The sequence below is a fragment of the Rhinoderma darwinii genome, chromosome 1, assembly GCF_050947455.1.
Source record: "Rhinoderma darwinii isolate aRhiDar2 chromosome 1, aRhiDar2.hap1, whole genome shotgun sequence".
Lineage (NCBI taxonomy): Eukaryota > Metazoa > Chordata > Amphibia > Anura > Rhinodermatidae > Rhinoderma > Rhinoderma darwinii.
Window position 1 is genome coordinate 146,702,761 of NC_134687.1, and position 20,852 is coordinate 146,723,612.

A 20,852-nucleotide genomic window follows, 5' to 3' on the forward strand; every position below is an offset into this window, starting at 1 on the left:
AATTTGTACATGTTATTTTCCCTCTTGCAGTTTTCCCCATTAATGTTAAGTATAGATGGAAGAATTTATACAGCTCAGGCAAGAGAGTTTCAGCAAATCCCAGTGAAGTACTATTTTTATTACATTTGGGACATACAGTTGAAGTATACATTTAAAAAAAATACTCAGTTGTATATAGAAAGAATTTGCAGCTGTATAGCAATACAGTTGCATTTATTTGACACTGACTTACATTGTAAAAAAGAAAAGTATGCTAAAACGCAGTGGTGTAACTATGAGGATTGCAGATTTCACAGTTGAAACAAGGCCCCTTAGTCCAGGGGTCCCACAGTCTCCCTTGCCATACCTTGCCCTCTGGGCCCGGAACATAAGATCCTAATGCTGGCCAGAGTAAGATTTTAAGCAACATCAGGATCTTGTGTACTTGCGGCACATACAACGTCCTGTCACTAGTTGGCACCAAGACCTGTGAACTGGGCCTTGAAGACAAGATAATTCAGGAGTTAGAAGAGATACGTAAATAACTGTTTATTTTTTTTAGTCTGATCTGGAGTCTGATATATTTTTCTTATCCATGGCCTTTACACATTTAGGAGACTGTTAACTTAGTGGCCTGGTCTGGGGTCTGAATTAATTTCAGGGTCTGATTAACGTAGCGGTCTGATATGGGGTCTGATAATTTAGTAGCCTGTTGCCTGAAAAAAAATTGGTGTCTGACCTGGGGTCTGATTTAGGGGTATGATTTCATTTAGGGTGTATGCACACAATGTGGTTTTGCCGTTTTCTTTGCAATTTGCGAAATGGCCAAAAACTGCACTGCAAAAACGCATGCATTTTTATCGCAATTTGCAGCGATTACCATTCTAACTGCGAAACACCGGAAAATTGCAGTGAAAACACGTGTTTTTGCAGTTTCGTTTTCAGCCTTGCGACAAAAAACACGGCCAAACTGAACCATGTAAATACAAAGGCTGAAATCTGAAGCAAGTCCACTGCGAAATTCGCCAGGTCTGGGTGAACTCTTTCATATGTGTATTTTGCAAAATATTCCATTCATAATTGCCACGAATATGCAACCTGCAATTTATATTTATAATTTATTAGGTCATGCTGGGAGTTTTCGCAGAAGTTGTGTTTTTTTAAACTGCGACTTAGCTGGTAAGTGTGCCCTCACCATAACTTTCAAATAAAGCTGGCATATGCTTTGGGGGGAGGGGCATTCATAAGTTTGGTATGGGGCTTAGCACTTTCTGGATATGCCACTGCTGAAACGTGATTACATGGCAGGCTACGTTATTTAAATTATCCAGATGTTTATCCAGATGTCAATCATACATCGACACCATAGAAAGAGTATGTCATGTATACATCTGGATATTTTTATTTGCTATGCATCCTTTATGTTATGGGAATACACATATATATACATATATATATATATATATATATATATATATATATATATATATACATATATATATATATATATATATATATATATATATACATATATATATATATATATATATATATATACACACAGTCAAGGAGGACACAGCAAGATGGAGACTCTTTAGCAGTGTAAAAAAGTTGCTGTAGATTTATTCAGACGGGTACATAAAAAATAGTGCATACAGAGCTGCAACCCCGGTAAACATCCCTTCCAAACTTCTCCCAAACTCCACATTTATTCATTTCTATCACATATATAATAGACAATAGTGAGTATTGGGCGTCCACAAACCTCACCACAACCACTGATTGTATCGATCCATAGCCACTAAGTATATTAACAATAATGACATATTTTCTATTTCGCGTTTAAACAATGCCATTGCGCATGACCGGAATACAGAAGCCAGAGGGGCTTCAATAACATGGCGGCTATCAGTCCTACTGTGCATGCGCCGGATAACTGTGCCTGCGCAATAGCGACCCATTCTGCTAAAGACTCACGGAGCTGGGAGTCATAGCTCCCTGGTTCAATTACCTTAAGTGCGCATGTGCGAGCGTACATCTGCCGCTCGGTACAGCGCACCAGGTATCCACTGCTCCACCATTACAGAGAACATAACGATGGTATGATAGTACCATCACAAATTGTTCAAACATGGTCCAGCGCAATAATGGATAGCATAACTAATACATTATGTATACAGTCATAACAGAGTAAATGTGAACAGTGGTCTATGCAAACAGTAACACATACATAAAATATATGTAGGCAATTTTACTGTGAATATATCCAATCTCATTTTCGGATCCATTACAATGGTTTTGGTAGGTTTGTGTGCTTCCTAATAGATACATTGCTGTAAAAACAAAAAAAAACCAAGGGTGTTATATAAGTGAACAATCAAAAAATCTAATATGCACAAAGTACATTTCTGCCTACAAATTGCCTTTACATAAAGTCAAGGTTGAGTCCCCTAGGGCTTAAAGGAACAGTGTCATCACAAATTATTTTTTTATATGTTAAAGATGTTAGTGCTTTATTAAAAACGTTTATATTCATTTGTGTGTTTGTGTTTTACTTTTTCTTATTTTTACACTTTTTCTTCCCTATGGGGGCTGCCATTTTTTGTTCCATTTCTGTGTGTGTCGATTAACGACACATACAGACATGGAATACGGCAGCCACAGTCCCATAGGGACTGCGAACGGCTCCCGTCCCATTGACTGCAGTGTACGGCGTCTGTGTGGGAACTGCGCATGCGCCGCTCCCACACAGTCCTATTCGAAATTGGCGCCGTCCGGCGCCATTTTCCTGTGGACCGGAAGTCGCGGCCGGACAGTAATATTACTACTTCCGGTCGCGGCTTCCGGATTTGTGCACTTGCACCAGCGGCAGCAAACAGAGCGGACGGGCCGGAGGGAGCCGCGGCGGCAGGAGCAGGTAAGAGATCTCAATGTATGTTCGTGTTTGTGTGTGTTTACTACTGTATGTTAACCTACTACACTGTGGGTTAGCTCAAAAAATGGCGACACACAGTGTAGGAGGTTACACCGTTCAAACCCCTCGTTTATCCCGGCACTAGCCAGGATAAAGGAGGGGGGAATGCTGAGAGCTCACTAGAGCGAGGGCTTTTAACCCAATGTTGCAATGCTGCAACTTTGGGAACAGCTCCATCTAGTGGCCAAAAATGGGTAGTATTATAAATTAGAAATAATTTATAATATTTCCAGACTCGTGCAAAAAAAATAAAAAAAATTTGAACAATGTTTAATCACCCACACACTAAATGTTTAATTTTTTAAAAAGAAACATGTTTTTCTGGCAACACATTCCCTTTATCGTGTCCAATTCGTAAATCCATTTCAATTCCCTCTGTTTCAATAATTTCTCTCTGTCACCGTCCCTCCGCATGGGCGGTATATGATCAATAATTCCAAAACGCAGTTGACTGTGTAATGTCTGTGGCTGCGGGCTGTCAGCTCCGTTCCCCTCCTGACAGCCGCAGCCGCGAGTTGGCAAGCGCTGGCCCCAGCCTCCTCCTCAGGAGACGCCAGCGCTCGCGTCCACTCACCTCAGCCGGATCCCGTAGGGTGTCAGTTCTTAAAGGGGCAGCGCGCACACTAGACCTTTTGACGAACTTTGACCCGTGAGTACCCTGGACTATAAGAGGGGTCCAGCTTCGATGCTTGAGCGTTGTTGTTGTTCCCTAGTTTGTCTATGTGATGGCCTCCTAGTGTGTTACCTGTTCCTGTACCTGTTCCAGTTCCTGTACCTGTTCCAGTTCCTGTTCCTAGCACTCCATACAATCCTGGTCGAGCACTGTGCTGTGCCAAAGTCGTGTCGTGCTGTATCCACGTCTGACCTGCTTCACCTCGTTGACGTCTACCTGCTGCCTAGTCCCAGCCGAGCCTGCCTTGCTGCTGTCTGAGCTGCCACAGGTACCTATACGAACTATAGACATTCACCTGCACCCTGTTGGCCAGCTGCCTTACTGCCAAGGCGGTACGGCCCAGTGGGTCCACAGACCCTTCATGACTCTATGCTCAGGCCATGGACCCCGCTGGTCGATTCAAGACCATGACGATGTCACAGGAGATACGAGCGGATATGCTGGACCTCCGGTCTCGACAGGACCAACTTCTCCAGGCGTTAAACATCGTTGCACGTCGGCAGGAGGCACAAGCTGCTGTTCCTCCTACTACAGCTAATGGCAGTGTTGACCAGCATGTTTCTTTGCCGCTTGCTGACCGCTATGATGCAAGTACCTGCCGTGGATTTCTTAATCCATGCCAGATCCACTGCAGCCTGCATAGTAGGACATTTTCGTCTGATGGCGCAAGAGTCACTTTCATCATTTCTCTCCTCACTGGCAAGGCTCTTGCATGGGCGAACCCTATCTGGGAAAGACAAGGACCAGAGACCCGTGACTTCCCTGCCTTCCTCCGTACTTTTCGCATGATGTTTGAGGAGCCTGGACGGGTCTCATCTGCAGCGGCCTCTTTGATTAATCTGCGCCAAGGAGACACCTCCGTGAGTGAGTACACCATCCTCTTCCGCACCCTGGCGGGAGAGCTTTTATGGAACAATGAGGCTCTGGTGGCTGCATTCTGTCATGGACTGGCTTCTAGAATTAAGGACGAACTTGCCGCCCGAGATCTGCCATCTACCCTGGACGACCTCATCCTTCTGTCTGCCCGGATTGATATATGGATCCAAGAACACCTCCAAGAGGTTAGAAGGGAGGGAGCCCTTCCCAGTTTGGCTCCTACTTTGTAGCAACCCCTGCTGTCCTCAGATGTCGATCCTCCTAAGGAGTCTGTGATAAGGGACCAGTATAAGTTATCCTCCCAGGAGAGGCAACTCAGACGCACATCTGGACTCTGTCTTTATTGCGGCCTCGGTGGCCATCTTGTGAGCCTGTGTCCCCAAAGATACAAAAACCTAGGATTGCTAGGAGTGATAACCTTGGGTAAGAATGGACTTCCATCTAGATTGTCCATACCTGTGACTATAGTGTCTGGTGAGAAAACGCATCAGGTTTCTGCATATCTAGACTCTGGATCCACTGCTAATTTCATCCGTAGAGACCTGGTGGATCTTCTGCAATTACCCACCACCCCTCTTGAGAACCCGTTGACAGTTGCTTCAGTGAATGGACTACCTCTGCCAGACCCAGTTATAGCTGTGACCAAGCCGCTGAGGCTCCAAGTAGGAGCCCTTCACTCAGAACTTCTGCCGTTTTATGTGCTATCCAAAGCTGTTAACCCTGTGTTTCTGTGCCTGCCTTGGCTCCGACTGCATGCCCCAGTTTTGGACTGGAATTCTGGAGAGGTTCTCCAGTGGGGCCCTGAGTGTCAAGGTCGTGGCCTGGTCCAAATTCGGTCGGCTCAGCCTTCGCTACCTCGGTCATTGGCAGGATTGCTGAGTCATTATGCAGCATTTTCGGACGTCTTCAGCAAGACGGAGGCGGAGACATTGCCTCCACATCGGGCATATGACTGTCCTATGGAGCTGATTCCTGGTGCATCCCTTCCCCGTGGTAGGGTATATCCTCTGTCCTTGCCAGAGACTATGTCCATGTCCGCCTATGTGAAAGAGAACTTGGAGAGGGGCTTAATACGAAAGTCTTCCTCTTGGGCAGGAGCCGGGTTCTTCTTTGTCAAAAAGAAAGATGGCTCTCTTTGTCCTTGTATCGACTACCGAGGTCTCAACCAGATCACGGTGAAGAATAAATATCTGTTGCCACTGATCTCTGAACTGTTTGATCGTATACGTGGTGCCAGGATTTTTTCTAAACTAGACCTGCGTGGGGCTTAAAACCTAGTCTGGATTCGCCAGGGTGACGAATGGAAGACGGCATTTAACACCCGTGATGTAATGACGGGGTAGGGAGACAGACAGGTGAGCCCTAATCTACCCGCCACTCAGTCCCTGCCTCCTTGCAATGGCCCGTCCTAGGCAACGGCGTACAACTGGGCGACGGTCCCTACGCTCAATAAGTGCACGACAGACAAATAGACAAGGGTACACAGTAGCTAAGGGAAATGGGGCAGTTGCCCACGGCCACACAGTGAGCAACAAGAGTAGTGAACGAGCCGAGTCAAAACAGGAGTGTACGAGGTACCAAACGCAGAGCAGGAGAGTAGTGAACGAGACGAGTCAAACCAGGAGTGTACGAGGTACAAATCGCAGAGCAGGAGCGTAGTCAGTAAAGCCAGGGTCAAAAATGAAGCAAGGTCAATAATGATAGCAGGAGCAGCAGAGCCAGGAAACAGAAAAGAATCACAGGCAAAGGAGGAGCAGGAAATGCAGGTATAAATAGACAGAGGGCGGGAGCTTGCTCCGTCTGGCCAGGCTGTGATAGGCTCTCCCACTCCTCAGCCTCCCAGCCTGACTGGTAGAAGATCGTGTCACTCTCTCAGACTTAGGAGCAGGTGCAGACTGATTACCCACGGGCGTCGACACAATAGCTGTGTCTGGCAGATCCTTTACACGTGATCGACACTATGAGTATCTAGTAATGCCCTTTGGCCTGTGTAATGCTCCCACGGTCTTCCAGGAGTTTGTGAATTACATTTTCCGTGACCTCCTCTATATTTGTGTAGTAGCCTACTTTCATGACATCTTGATTTTTTCTCCAGATCCTATAACACACCAGAGACATGTCCATCAAGTTCTGCTACGGTTAAGGGAGAATCGTCTGTACTCCAAGCTGGAGAAGTCCGTGTTTGACAAAGATGCTCTACCCTTCTTGGGCTACATTGTCTCGAATAGAGGTTTCAAGATGGATCCTGAGAAGGTAAAGTCTGTTCTGGAATGGTCACATCCTCAAGGCTTGAGGGTCATACAGCGCTTTCTGGGATTTGCTAATTTTTACAAGCAGTTTATTCCAAACTTCTCCTCACTGACTTCTCCCATCTCTAACCTTACTAAGAAGGGTATAAACACCAAGGTGTGGACTCCCGAGGCAGAGACCGCAGTCAATAGCCTGAAGAGTGCCTTCACGTCAGCCTCTATCCTCGATCATCCGGATGTCTCTTTGCAGTTCTCGTAAAAGGATTAATCATTTAGCTAGACTTAACAAAAGTTATATCTTAGTTTATTTCCACACATTTATTTGATAGCTGGGAAAGCTGGGTATTTTGTGTGCTCCTGCACAGTTGTCCTTTTTTGAATGTCTATTGCCCGTCAGCTATCAAGGTAATTTCGTAGTCCTCCTGGAGCGCTCCTTGATGTCTCTGTCCATATATGGATAGTGACATCAGAGAAAACTGAAGCGGAATCCCCGTCCACAGCGTTGCCGACACTGTGACCGTCGATTCCACTCCAGGAGAAGCTCCTGTCGTCTGTGTCCATGACGTCATTGGCTTCTCCTGGAGTGGAATCCCCGGTCATAGCGTCTGCAATGCTGTGACCGGGGATTCCGCTTCAGGAGTTTCCCCTGATGTCACTGTCCATATATGGACAGAGACATCAAGCATCGCTCCAGGAGCGGAATCCCTGGCCACATGGGGATTCCACTCCTTCAGTGAGCTACAGTGGCGCTAGTAGATAGCAGAGCAGGGAGATACCTCCCTGCTCTGCTACAGTGCCATCGCTACCGCTATAGCAGCCGCAGCAGCTGCTAGCGGCGCCACCGCCCTCATGCCCGGTGTCACCGCTAGCAGCCCCCTTGTATGTAGTGCAAGGACTATGAAATTACCTTGATAGCTGATGGGCAATAGACGTTCAAAAAAGGACAACTGTGCAGGAGCACACAAAATACCCAGCTTTCCCGGCTATCAAATAATTGTGTGGAAATAAACTAAGATATAACTTTTATTTAATCTAGCTAAAAGGATTAATCCTTTAGCTAGACTTAACAAAAGTTATATCTTAGTTTATTTCCACACATTTATTTGATAGCTGGGAAATGGTATTTTGTGTGCTCCTGCACAGTTGTCCTTTTTTGAATGTCTATTGCCCGCCAGCTATCAGGGTCATTTCGTAGTCCTTGCACTACCTACAAGGGGGCTGTGGGCAGTGTGGCACTACCTACCAGGGGGCTGTGTGGCACTACCAACCAGGGGTCTTTGAGCTGTGTGGCACTACCAACCAGGGGGCTATAGGCTGTGCGGCACTCCCTAACAGGGGTCTGTGCGGCACTCCCTACCAGGGGTCTGTGCAGCACTCCCTACCAGGGGGCTGTGCGGCACTTCCTACCAGAGGGCTGTGCGGCACTCCATAGCAGGGGGCTGTGCGGCACTTCCTACCAGGGGGCTGTGTGGCACTCTTTACAAGGGGCTGTGTGGCACTCCCTACAGGGGGCTGTGTGGCGCACCATACAGGGGGTTGTGTGGCACTTTTTACAGGGGGCTGTGTGGCGCTCTTTACAGGGGGCTGTGCGGCGCTATCTACAAGGGGGCTGTGTGGTGCTACCTACAAGGGGGCTGTATGGAGCTACCTACAAGGGGGCTGTGTGGCGCTACCTACAAGGGGGCTGTGTGGCGCCACCTACAAGGGAGCTGTGTGGTGCTACCTACAAGGCGCTGTGTGGTGCTACCCACAAGGGGGCTTTTTGGCGCTACCCACAAGGGACTGTGTGGCGCTACCTACAAGGGGCTGTGTGGCGCTACCTACAGGGGGAATCTGTGAGTGGTGGGCTGATGGTCATTTTACTGTGAGTGGGGGGCTGATGGTCATTTTACTGTGAGTGTGGGGCTGATGGTTCTCAAGTGGTTTCCGCCTCTGACCTCCAATTGAAATTAATAGGAGGCAGAAAATTCCTGCGTCGTTCGTTTTGAGCTTTTTTTCCTGCGTCTTTTGCATTCGCTTCAACAGCTTAAGAAAAAGCACAAAAAAAGAGTTCACACACGATGTCAGTGGCTGAAGGAATTTTGAGGCTTATTTTTTTGCCTTACAAAAACCGTGTGTGAACATACCCTACTAGTGTAGTGCTTGTTCTTAGCCGTTTTCTGTCTTTCTCAAAACAATTTTTGGTAGGGGGCCCTGAGGAAATGTTATTTTTCCAGTGCTGCCTCGATTCTGAAAAGGTTGGAAATCTCTGTACTAGGCTACAGGGTCCTGTCATGGAGCAGCACAGTTTGTCATGGGAACGGGGCCTAGGTGAGTACAATTTTTGTTTTTGTTTGGGGGTACTGTCTACAAGGGGGAGGTGGGGAGGGACTGTATGGCACGATCTACAAAAAGGAGGTGGGGGATTATGGCACTGTCTACAGGGAGGCTATATGGCAAAATCTACAGGGGTGCACTATCAAAGGCGTAGCTAGGTTCTCCAGCACCCAGGGCAAAGATTCAGTTTGGCGCCCCCCCAACCTCTTTCCCGACATCTCCTTCCCCCTCTCCATGTTTGTTTTCTCTACCAATCGACGTGTCATTTCTTTTCCACATTTCTTTTTATGTAACTCGAGCATAAAAACATTTGTACAATTTACAAGCAATATAGTTCTATACACAACACCAGAACCAAGCTCAGTACATAAATACAGCCCCAGAACCAAGCTCAGTACATAAATACAGCCCCAGAACCAAGCTCAGTACATATATACAGCACTAGAACAAATACAGCTCAATTTAGTGCAACCCCCTGACGTATAGATTCACACTAAATTGTTTCCATCTCCCAGCATGGTGCAAACAATGGTAAGGATATGATGGGAGATGAGGTTTCACAAAAATAAATCATATCAAAATTACACCACCCATCATCTCACTGCAGATCATACAGTCTCTACAGTGCTGATTAAAGGCAGAATAAACATTTACATTAAGTTAGTCACCGGTAACGTCTCAGATTCTAGTTATTTTTCTCCATCCGGTCCAGACCTCTATGATGACTTCTCCCGGTCACAGCCCAATTGTGCAGTTTGCCGCTCAGATGTCTTAAGCTTCCCACTTTTCCAACCTTTCTACACCTATAAACAAAGATAAAGTTCTCATTATATCACACACTACACCCCTAAATATAATAGCGCCATACACTGCACCTCTAATTATAATAGCACCATACACCATGTCCCACACACACACACACACACACACACACACACTGTGCCCCCTGTAGATAGTGCCCCCCATAGAGCCCCCTGTAGATAGTGCCCCCATATAGCCCACCCCTGTATAGTGTCCCACATACAGCTCCGCCTATTTTGCTCCACAGATAGCCCACCCCTGTATGTATATAGCCCCCCCTGTAGATATAGCCCACCCCTGTATATAGTGCTCCACAGATAGCCCACCCCTGTATATAGCCCCCCTGTAGATACAGCCCACCCCAGTATATAGTGCTCCACAGATAGCCCACACCTGTATATAGCCACCCTGTAGATATAGCCCACCCCTGTATATAGTGCTCCACATATAGCCCACCCCAGTATATAGCTTCCCTGTAGATAGAGCCCCACCGTAGAAAAAGCCCCCCCCCTCTTGTAAATAAAGCCCCCCCCCCGTAGATAATGCCCCTCCTGCAGATAAAGTCACCCCAGTAGATAATGCCACACACTTTTTTATTACGATAAAATAAAAAACTATTCAAACTCACCTTGATCCCGTTCCCACGCCGTCCAGCAGCAATGTAGACCTGCTCTCTTCTGTGCAGGTCTCCTGGGGTTGAACGCTTCCCTGTCAATCTGTGCCTTTCAACGGCGCAAAGTATCATGCCGGTTCACTCATAGAAAGGCGCTGAATGGCCGGCAGTGGCGGATTAAGTAGACCATAGGCCCTGGGCTTTTTCACAAACTTGGGCCCCCCTTCCCCACTGCTGCTCTACCATGTCTATAGTGAACACCACTTTCTGTGTGAGCATTGACAAATGGTTGTTACGATTCCCCTTGTTAAAGGGCTGTGTCCCTACATACTGACAGTCTCCAACCATCGTTTACAGTATCACACATCCTCCTGACAATGGGAATGGTAACACGCATTTGTCTATTAGCTCTGGGTACACAGAGATATGTAGAATACAAGGATTACCTGCAACAGACGTGTCAGGAGAGGTGACAGATGCCCTATATATCCAGTGACGTCTTCTCTGATGGGAGCCGTTTTCTTTTCTTCTCCATCTAACGCAGACCGTTATGGCGACTTCTCCTGATGAGACATCTTTGCCCATCGTTTCTGCAGCCATTTCCAGCCCCTATAGAAACACACAAATTTAGACACCAAGTCCCAGAATCATACATTAAAGGGGTGGTGCGGGCACAGACCGTTTTTTATACTGATGACCTATCGATGTAACCGGACAACACCTTTTAGGGTATGTGCACACACACTAATTACGTCCGTAATTGACGGACGTATTTCGGCCGCAAGTCCCGGACCGAACTCAGTGCAGGGAGCCGGGCTCCTAGCATCATACTTATGTACGACGCTAGGAGTCCCTGCCTCGCTGCAGGACAACTATCCCGTACTGTAATCATGTTTTCAGTACGGGACAGTTGTCCTGCAGCGAGGCAGGGACTCCTAGCATCGTACATAAGTATGATGCTAGGAGCCAGGCTCCCTGCACTGTGTTCGGTCCGGTACTTGCGGCCGAAATACGTCCGTCAATTACGGACGTAATTAGTGTGTGTGCACATACCCTTACTCAGACTAATAAATTTGGACCACAGACTAGATCGTAGAATACATACAGACCCAGAACTTCTAAACTATTGCAGTCCCCAGACCAGACCCCCCTAAACAAATACAGACCCCAGAACAAGCACCCTGAATAAATACAGATCTCAGACCGGACCCCTAAATACAGACCCCCAGACCTGACCCCTACACTAATAATGACCCCAGACCTGACTCCCTTAATACAGACCTCAGACCAGACCCCCTAAACTAATACAGACCCCTAAATAAAGACCCCAAAACTAATACAGACCCCTAAATACAGACCCCATAAACTAATACAGACCCCAGACCACACCCCTAAATACCGACCCCCAGACCACCTAAATACAGACACCAGACCTCAAACTAATATAGACCCCCTAAATCCTGACCCCTACACTAATAATGACCAAAAGACCTGACTCCCTTAAGTAATACAGACCCCAGACCAAACCCCCTTTCTAATAGAGACCCCAGACCAGACCCCTAAATACAGACACCTAACCTAATACAGACCCTAGAACAGGCCCCCTAAATAGACCCTATAAACTAATACAGACCCCAGACCATACCCCCTAAATACAGACCCCAGACCTAAAACAGACCCCTAAATACCGACCCCAGAGCAGACCCCCTAAATACAGAACCCTAAATAAAGACCCCTAAACTAATACAGACCCTAGAACAGGCCCCCTAAATAGACCCTATAAACTAATACAGACCCCAGACCATACCCCCTAAATACAGACCCCAGACCTAAAACAGACCCCTAAATACCGACCCCAGATCACTTAAACTAACACAGACCCCTAAATATACAGACCCTAAACCCCTTAAACTGATACAGACCCCAGACCAGGCCCCCTACATACAGAACCCTTAAACTAATAGACACCAAACCTCCTCAATACAGTCCCCAAACCAGGCCCCCTAAATACAGGCCCATTAAACAAATCAATCCCCTTATACTTACAGAAAGGCGCTGAATGGCCGGCAGTGGCGGATTAAGTAGACCATAGGCCCTGGGCTTTTTCACAAACTTGGGCCCCCCTTCCCCACTGCTGCTCTACCATGTCTATAGTGAACACCACTTTCTGTGTGAGCATTGACAAATGGTTGTTACGATTCCCCTTGTTAAAGGGCTGTGTCCCTACATACTGACAGTCTCCAACCATCGTTTACAGTATCACACATCCTCCTGACAATGGGAATGGTAACACGCATTTGTCTATTAGCTCTGGGTACACAGAGATATGTAGAATACAAGGATTACCTGCAACAGACGTGTCAGGAGAGGTGACAGATGCCCTATATATCCAGTGACGTCTTCTCTGATGGGAGCCGTTTTCTTTTCTTCTCCATCTAACGCAGACCGTTATGGCGACTTCTCCTGATGAGACATCTTTGCCCATCGTTTCTGCAGCCATTTCCAGCCCCTATAGAAACACACAAATTTAGACACCAAGTCCCAGAATCATACATTAAAGGGGTGGTGCGGGCACAGACCGTTTTTTATACTGATGACCTATCGATGTAACCGGACAACACCTTTTAGGGTATGTGCACACACACTAATTACGTCCGTAATTGACGGACGTATTTCGGCCGCAAGTCCCGGACCGAACTCAGTGCAGGGAGCCGGGCTCCTAGCATCATACTTATGTACGACGCTAGGAGTCCCTGCCTCGCTGCAGGACAACTATCCCGTACTGTAATCATGTTTTCAGTACGGGACAGTTGTCCTGCAGCGAGGCAGGGACTCCTAGCATCGTACATAAGTATGATGCTAGGAGCCAGGCTCCCTGCACTGTGTTCGGTCCGGTACTTGCGGCCGAAATACGTCCGTCAATTACGGACGTAATTAGTGTGTGTGCACATACCCTTACTCAGACTAATAAATTTGGACCACAGACTAGATCGTAGAATACATACAGACCCAGAACTTCTAAACTATTGCAGTCCCCAGACCAGACCCCCCTAAACAAATACAGACCCCAGAACAAGCACCCTGAATAAATACAGATCTCAGACCGGACCCCTAAATACAGACCCCCAGACCTGACCCCTACACTAATAATGACCCCAGACCTGACTCCCTTAATACAGACCTCAGACCAGACCCCCTAAACTAATACAGACCCCTAAATAAAGACCCCAAAACTAATACAGACCCCTAAATACAGACCCCATAAACTAATACAGACCCCAGACCACACCCCTAAATACCGACCCCCAGACCACCTAAATACAGACACCAGACCTCAAACTAATATAGACCCCCTAAATCCTGACCCCTACACTAATAATGACCAAAAGACCTGACTCCCTTAAGTAATACAGACCCCAGACCAAACCCCCTTTCTAATAGAGACCCCAGACCAGACCCCTAAATACAGACACCTAACCTAATACAGACCCTAGAACAGGCCCCCTAAATAGACCCTATAAACTAATACAGACCCCAGACCATACCCCCTAAATACAGACCCCAGACCTAAAACAGACCCCTAAATACCGACCCCAGAGCAGACCCCCTAAATACAGAACCCTAAATAAAGACCCCTAAACTAATACAGACCCTAGAACAGGCCCCCTAAATAGACCCTATAAACTAATACAGACCCCAGACCATACCCCCTAAATACAGACCCCAGACCTAAAACAGACCCCTAAATACCGACCCCAGATCACTTAAACTAACACAGACCCCTAAATATACAGACCCTAAACCCCTTAAACTGATACAGACCCCAGACCAGGCCCCCTACATACAGAACCCTTAAACTAATAGACACCAAACCTCCTCAATACAGTCCCCAAACCAGGCCCCCTAAATACAGGCCCATTAAACAAATCAATCCCCTTATACTTACAGTCAATCTTCTCTGTGGAGTCTTGCTTCTGCTTCTGCTGCTGCTGCTGCTGCTGCTGGAAGTCCTGCGATCATGTGACCAGCAAGTCTCTAAGCAATAATAAAAACTTCAGAGATAAGGTCATGTGACCTTATGTCTAAAGGTCCTTTTGCAGGAGGACATACACATTGCAGTTTCGTCACGGTTTTTGCCGTGATTCGCTGCAAAATCGCAACAAAACTACACTGTACTTTGGGCGGCCATGATAATATGCTAATCCGCCATTGATGGCTGGGCACGGAACGTACCTGGCCATTAATTGGTTCTAATTGTACCTGTGTTCTATAGACTCAGGTACAATTATAGTGCAGGAGGGAGTGGCGCTGGCGCCCCCCTCTAAGTTGCACCCGGGGCACATGCCCCGCCTGCCCCCCTTGCTACGCCCCTGGGCACTATACTGTGTGGGGGCCACTAAGCGGACATTATATTGTGTAGGGGTACTACAGGTGGCATAATACTGTGGGCACAATTAGATTACAAAATACTGTGTCCTTGAAGGGGTTGTAATATATTATATTATTAAATATTATTATTATACTGTATGGGGGCACTAAAAGGGCATTATAATTTTTTTATGGGGCAATGTTTTTTAATGATGGGGTGGGGCACCGAAAGATAATTTCGCACAGGGCACCATCTATCCTATCGTCGGCCCTGGATCAGACACTATCCTTTTGACCCTAGGCATTTGACTCCACGGTAAGGACTCTATCATGGGTCCAGAGTGTTGACTATAATAGGGCAACAAATTATTTAGATCAGTGCGTTTTACAAATAAATCGGTCTCAAGTTTTCCATTATTAATCTGGATCAAAGTATCAAGGAACTGTATCGATGAGTCAGAATAGACCATGGTGAATGGTAACTCTGTGTACATCCCATTTAATTCATCAAGGAACTGATTTAGGGTAGCAAGATCACCTCTCCAGATAACAAAGGTGTCATCTAAGTATCTAAGCCAAATTAATACTTATTGGAAAAAAATTGATGTATAGACAAATTTATCCTCAAATTCCACCGTAAAAATATTAGCGTACGTAGGCGCCATATTGGCCCCTATTGTTGTACCCCGTCTCTGGATATAGAAGTCATCCCCAAACATAAAGTTACTATGTCTCAGGGTGACTTCCAATAATCCACAGACGAAGGTCTTAGAAATCTCAGACATGGTAGTTTTATCTAGACGAGACCCAACAGCCTCTAGATCCTTACTGTGATCAATAGATGTATAATGGCTAACGATATCAAACAAAACCAAAATCCAGCCCTCCGGACATTCAATAGAACCCACTCTAGTTAGAAAATCAGTGGGGTCCTTGATATAAGTCCTACGATTGGTGGCATGTTCCCTCAAGATTTTATCCACAAAAATCGCTGGTGGACAAAAAACAGAATCTATCCCTGAGACGATAGGTCTCCCTGGTGGATTCTGTAAATGTTTATGTATCTTCGGTAAGCAGTATAGGACCGAGGTTCTGGGATGTTCATTGATCAAAAATTTAGCTGCACTAGTATCTATCACCCTATCATGTACTGCTTTACTTACCATATCGTTCAGAATTTTAATAATTTAAAATTTAGGATCAAACATCACTTTCTTAAAAACCTCAGTGTCAGCTAGTTGTCTCTGTATTTCAGCTAAATATTTTGATGTATCCATAAGAACGACTGCAACCCCCTTGTCTGCTTGTATAATAGTGATCTATTTGTTCATGCGTAACCCCTGTAAAGCATTATGTTCCTCCTTACTCATGTTACACTAACCAGATCTCATACTAACATCATTATGCTTCAGTTCCTCAATTTTTTTTTTCCGTGTATCAACAAATGCCTCAACCCCATGGTTGTTTTTAGGGGGTTGAAATGAGGTTTTATTATAAAGGCCAACCTCATTCAGCCTGAGTTCAATAGATGCTCTAACTTCATTTGTTGAGTCAGTGACAACTTCATTAGCAAATAATGCATTTAAATGTAATTGTCTAAAAAAAATGCTCAACATGCAATTCAAACCAATCAAAATCATCTGTTAGACAAAATGAAAGTCCCATTTCAAGGATCCTCAATTCAATATCAGACAGTGTATAGGTGGATATATTTACCACCAACTTTAAGTTCTCTTTATTGGAGTCCCACGTTCCCTCGGTGGACGGTTGTAGATTTTCTGTCGCGTCCTGGTGCCTTCTGAGGTACTTCCTCCCGCCTCTTCTCTGTTTGTGGTGTCCATCTGCCCCCCCTAAAAAAGAGGAGCTCTGTGCTGAGCCATCTGAAGAAATATATATACACCGCGTTCCAAATTATTATGCAAATGTTATTTTTCGCTGATTTTCCTAAATAGTTGATGCAAATGACAGTCAGTATAATCTTCAAGCCATCAACTGTTGGAGTATAACGCAAATTTTATTGAACAAATCTCCTAATGATGACAGTTGTTTTTTTAGAAGTAAAAAAACTCAAAATGCACTGTTTCAAATTATTATGCACAACAGAGATCAAAACATTTTAAAGGTTGTAAAGAGAACTAAAATGGTAATTTGTTGAATTTGCACCATCAGGAGGTCATATTTATAGAAATCACAAGCTCTTTCAATCAAAAAAACTTAACAGGCCAAGTTACATCTTAACATAGGACCCCTTCTTTGATATCACCTTCACAATTCTTGCATCCATTGAATTTGTGAGTATTTGGACAGTTTCTGCTTGAATATCTCTGCAGGATGTCAGAATAGACTCCCAGAGCTTCTGTTTTGATGTGAACTGCCTCCCACCCTCATAGATATTTTGCTTGAGGATGCTCCAAAGGTTCTCAATAGGGTTGAGGTCAGGGGAACATGGGGGCCACACCATGAGTTTCTCTCCTTTTATGCCCATAGCAGCCAATGACACAGAGGTATTCTTTGCAGCATGAGATGGTGCATTGTCATGCATGAAGATAATTTTGCTACGGAAGGCACGGTTCTTCTTTTTGTACCATGGAAGAAAGTGGTCAGTCATAAACTCTACATACTTTGCAGAGGTCATTTTCACACCGTCACGGACCCTAAAGGGGCCTACCAGCTCTCTCCCCATGATTCCAGCCCAAAACATGAATCTGTCACCGCCTTGCTGACGTCGCAGCCTTGTTGGGACATGGTGGCCATTCACCAACCATCCACTACTCCATCCATTTGGACCATCCAGGGTTGCACAGCACTCATCAGTAAACAACACGGTTTGAAAATTAGTCTTCATGTATTTCTGAGCCCACTGCAGCCGTTTCTGCTTGTGAACATTGTTTAGGGGTGGCCGAATAATAGCTTTATGCACACTTGCAAACCTATGGAGGATCCTACACCTTGAGGTTCGCGGGACTCCAGAGGCACCAGCGGCTTCAAATACCTGTTTGCTGCTTTGCAATGGCATTTTAGCAGCTGCTCTCCTAATCCTATTAATTTGTCTGGCAGAAACCTTCCTCATTATTCCTTTATCTGAATGAACCCATCTGTGCTCTGAATCAGCCACAAATCTTTTCACAGTACGATGATCACACTTAAAGGGAATGTGTTGCCAGAAAAACATGTTTTTTTTTAAAAAATTAAACATTTAGTGTGTGGGTGATTAAACATTGTTCAAATTTTTTATTTTTTTTTGCACGAGTCCAGGAAATATTATAAATTATTTCTAATTTATAATACTACCCATTTTTGGTCACTAGATGGAGCTGTTCCCAATGTTGCAGCATTGCAACATTGGGTTAAAAGCCCTCGCTCTAGTGAGCTCTCAGCATCCCCCCCTCCTTTATCCTGGCTAGTGCCGGGATAAACGAGGGGTTTGAAAGGTTTAACCTCCTACACTGTGTGTCGCCATTTTTTGAGGTAACCCACAGTGTAGTAGGTTTACATACAGTAGTAAACACACACAAACACTAACATACATTGAAATCTCTTACCTGCTCCTGCCGCCGCGGCTCCCTCCGGCCCGTCCGCTCCCTTTGCTGCCGCTATTCCATGTGCACAAGTCCGGAAGCCGCGACCGGAAGTAGTAATATTACTGTCCGGCCGCGACTTCCGGTCCACAGGAAAATGGCGCCGGACGGCGCCAATTTCGAATAGGACTGTGTGGGAGCGGCGCATGCGCAGTTCCCACACAGACGCCGTACACGGCAGTCAATGGGACGGGAGCCGTTCGCAGTCCCTATGGGACTGTGGCTGCCGTATTCCATGTCTGTGTGTGTCGTTAATCGACACACACAGAAATGGAACAAAAAATGGCAGCCCCCATAGGGAAGAAAAAGTGTAAAAATAAGAAACAGTAAAACACAAACACACAAATGAATATAAACGTTTTTATTAAAGCACTAACATCTTTAACATATAAAAAATTTATTTGTGATGACACTGTTCCTTTAAGTTTTCTTGAAATATCCAATGTTTTCATACCTTGTCCAAGGTATTGCACTATTTCACGCTTTTCGGCAGCAGAGAGTTCCTTTTTCTTTCCCATATTGCTTGAAACCTGCGGCCTGCTTAATAATGTGGAACGTCCTTCTTAAGTAGTTTTCCTTTGATTGGGCACACCTGGAAAACTAATTATCACAGGTGTCTGAGATTGATTACAATGATCCAAAGATCCCTAAGGGTATGTGCACACGATGAGAGGCTTTTACGTCTGAAAAGACAGACTGTTTTCAGGAGAAAACAGCTGCGTCGTTTCAGACGTAAAAGCTCCTCCTCGCATTATGCGAGGCGTCTGTGACGCTCGTAAATCTTGAGCTGCTCTTCATTGACTTCAATGAAGAACGGCTCAAATTACGTTGCAAAGAAGTGTCCTGCACTTCTTTGCCAAGGCAGTCAATTTACGCGTCGTCGTTTGACAGCTGTCAAACGACGACGCGTAAATTACAGGTCGTCTGCACAGTACGTTGGCAAACCCATTCAAATGAATGGGCAGATGTTTGCCGATGTATTGTAGCCCTATTTTCAGGCATAAATCGAGGCATGATACGCCTCGTTTACGCCTGAAAATAGGTCGTATGAACCCAGCCTAAGACACAATACCATCCATGAGTTTAATTGAAAAACGAATAATTAAATGTTTATGACACTTAAATCCAATGTGCACAATAATTTGGAACACGGTGTATATGTATATATATATATAGTCCAGATACAAATGAACACAGCACTCCAACATACCCATATATCAGGCCATGTGCTCGTCACCAGGTGATGAATCAATTCCCCAACTTGAATAGAAAACAACCATAGAACGCAGTAACGGCACCAGGACTTCAGAGTAGATGAAAACATGGTGGATTTATTCACCTCAAGAAAGTGACGTTTCGGTTCAACAGGAACCTTTCTCAAGCTATCCGGATATATATATATATATATATATATATATATATATATATATATATATATATATATATACATATAAAAATACAAAAAGCAGCCACACAGTCACCAAAAATGGATGATGGGTGCAAGTCTACCAGGGTCAAGACCAATAACCCAGACAAATATATTCCAAAATCAGGCAGCACTCCAAGGTTTGCAAATGAAGAAGCGTGGTACTTTATTTATCCATACGTCCAATGCAACGTATCAACTCTCTCATAGAGCTTGAGAAAAGCCCTATGGAAGAACTGAAACGTTGCATTAGACATATGGATTAACAAAGTACCACGCTTCTTCATTTGCAAACCTTGGAGTGCTGCCTGATTTTGGAATATATTTGATTTTGAAGTAAATAAATAAATATATATATATATATATATATATATATATATACTTGTGTGTGTATATATTTACATATATATATATATATATATATATATATATATAAGATTATTTTTTTTGGACAATCCGGAGCAGTAATCAACTCCATCCTCAAGTTTGGAAAAGATAATACTGTGTTTCTAGATTAGTTGTAGAGAGCCGTGTAGCAGAAAATAACATTCTATCTTTTTTTCTGCTATTAGTGATAAAAAAAGGTTTGATGACAACTTTAAACATGATGTGCAGACAGTGAAAAATGCTTTCCACAAAGAGTGCTGGCCATAATGAATAGATGAAGGTATTTGATGGGGGCCGAGTTTATTAGAAGTATTGCTTTCTTGGAGAAGTGAATCAGAGGAAACACAATCCTGTGAAAGGAAAATGAAAAAAAAAAAAAGCAGAGGATCCTGTTGAAGACTGATGAGCAGTGACAAGGAAGGATGTTCCCAGGGAGGTGCTAACAGATGGAGCAGGTGGGATTCAGCCCAGTTAATAGGTGTTTTGACGATAAATGAGCAAGTTTTAACACCCTTTGTCTGTAGCAAAGAAATGGAATGCTTTTCACAACATGATAGGGAAGATTAACCCCATGCACTCAGAACACAAGCTGCTGTCTGCTGTAGGAAACAA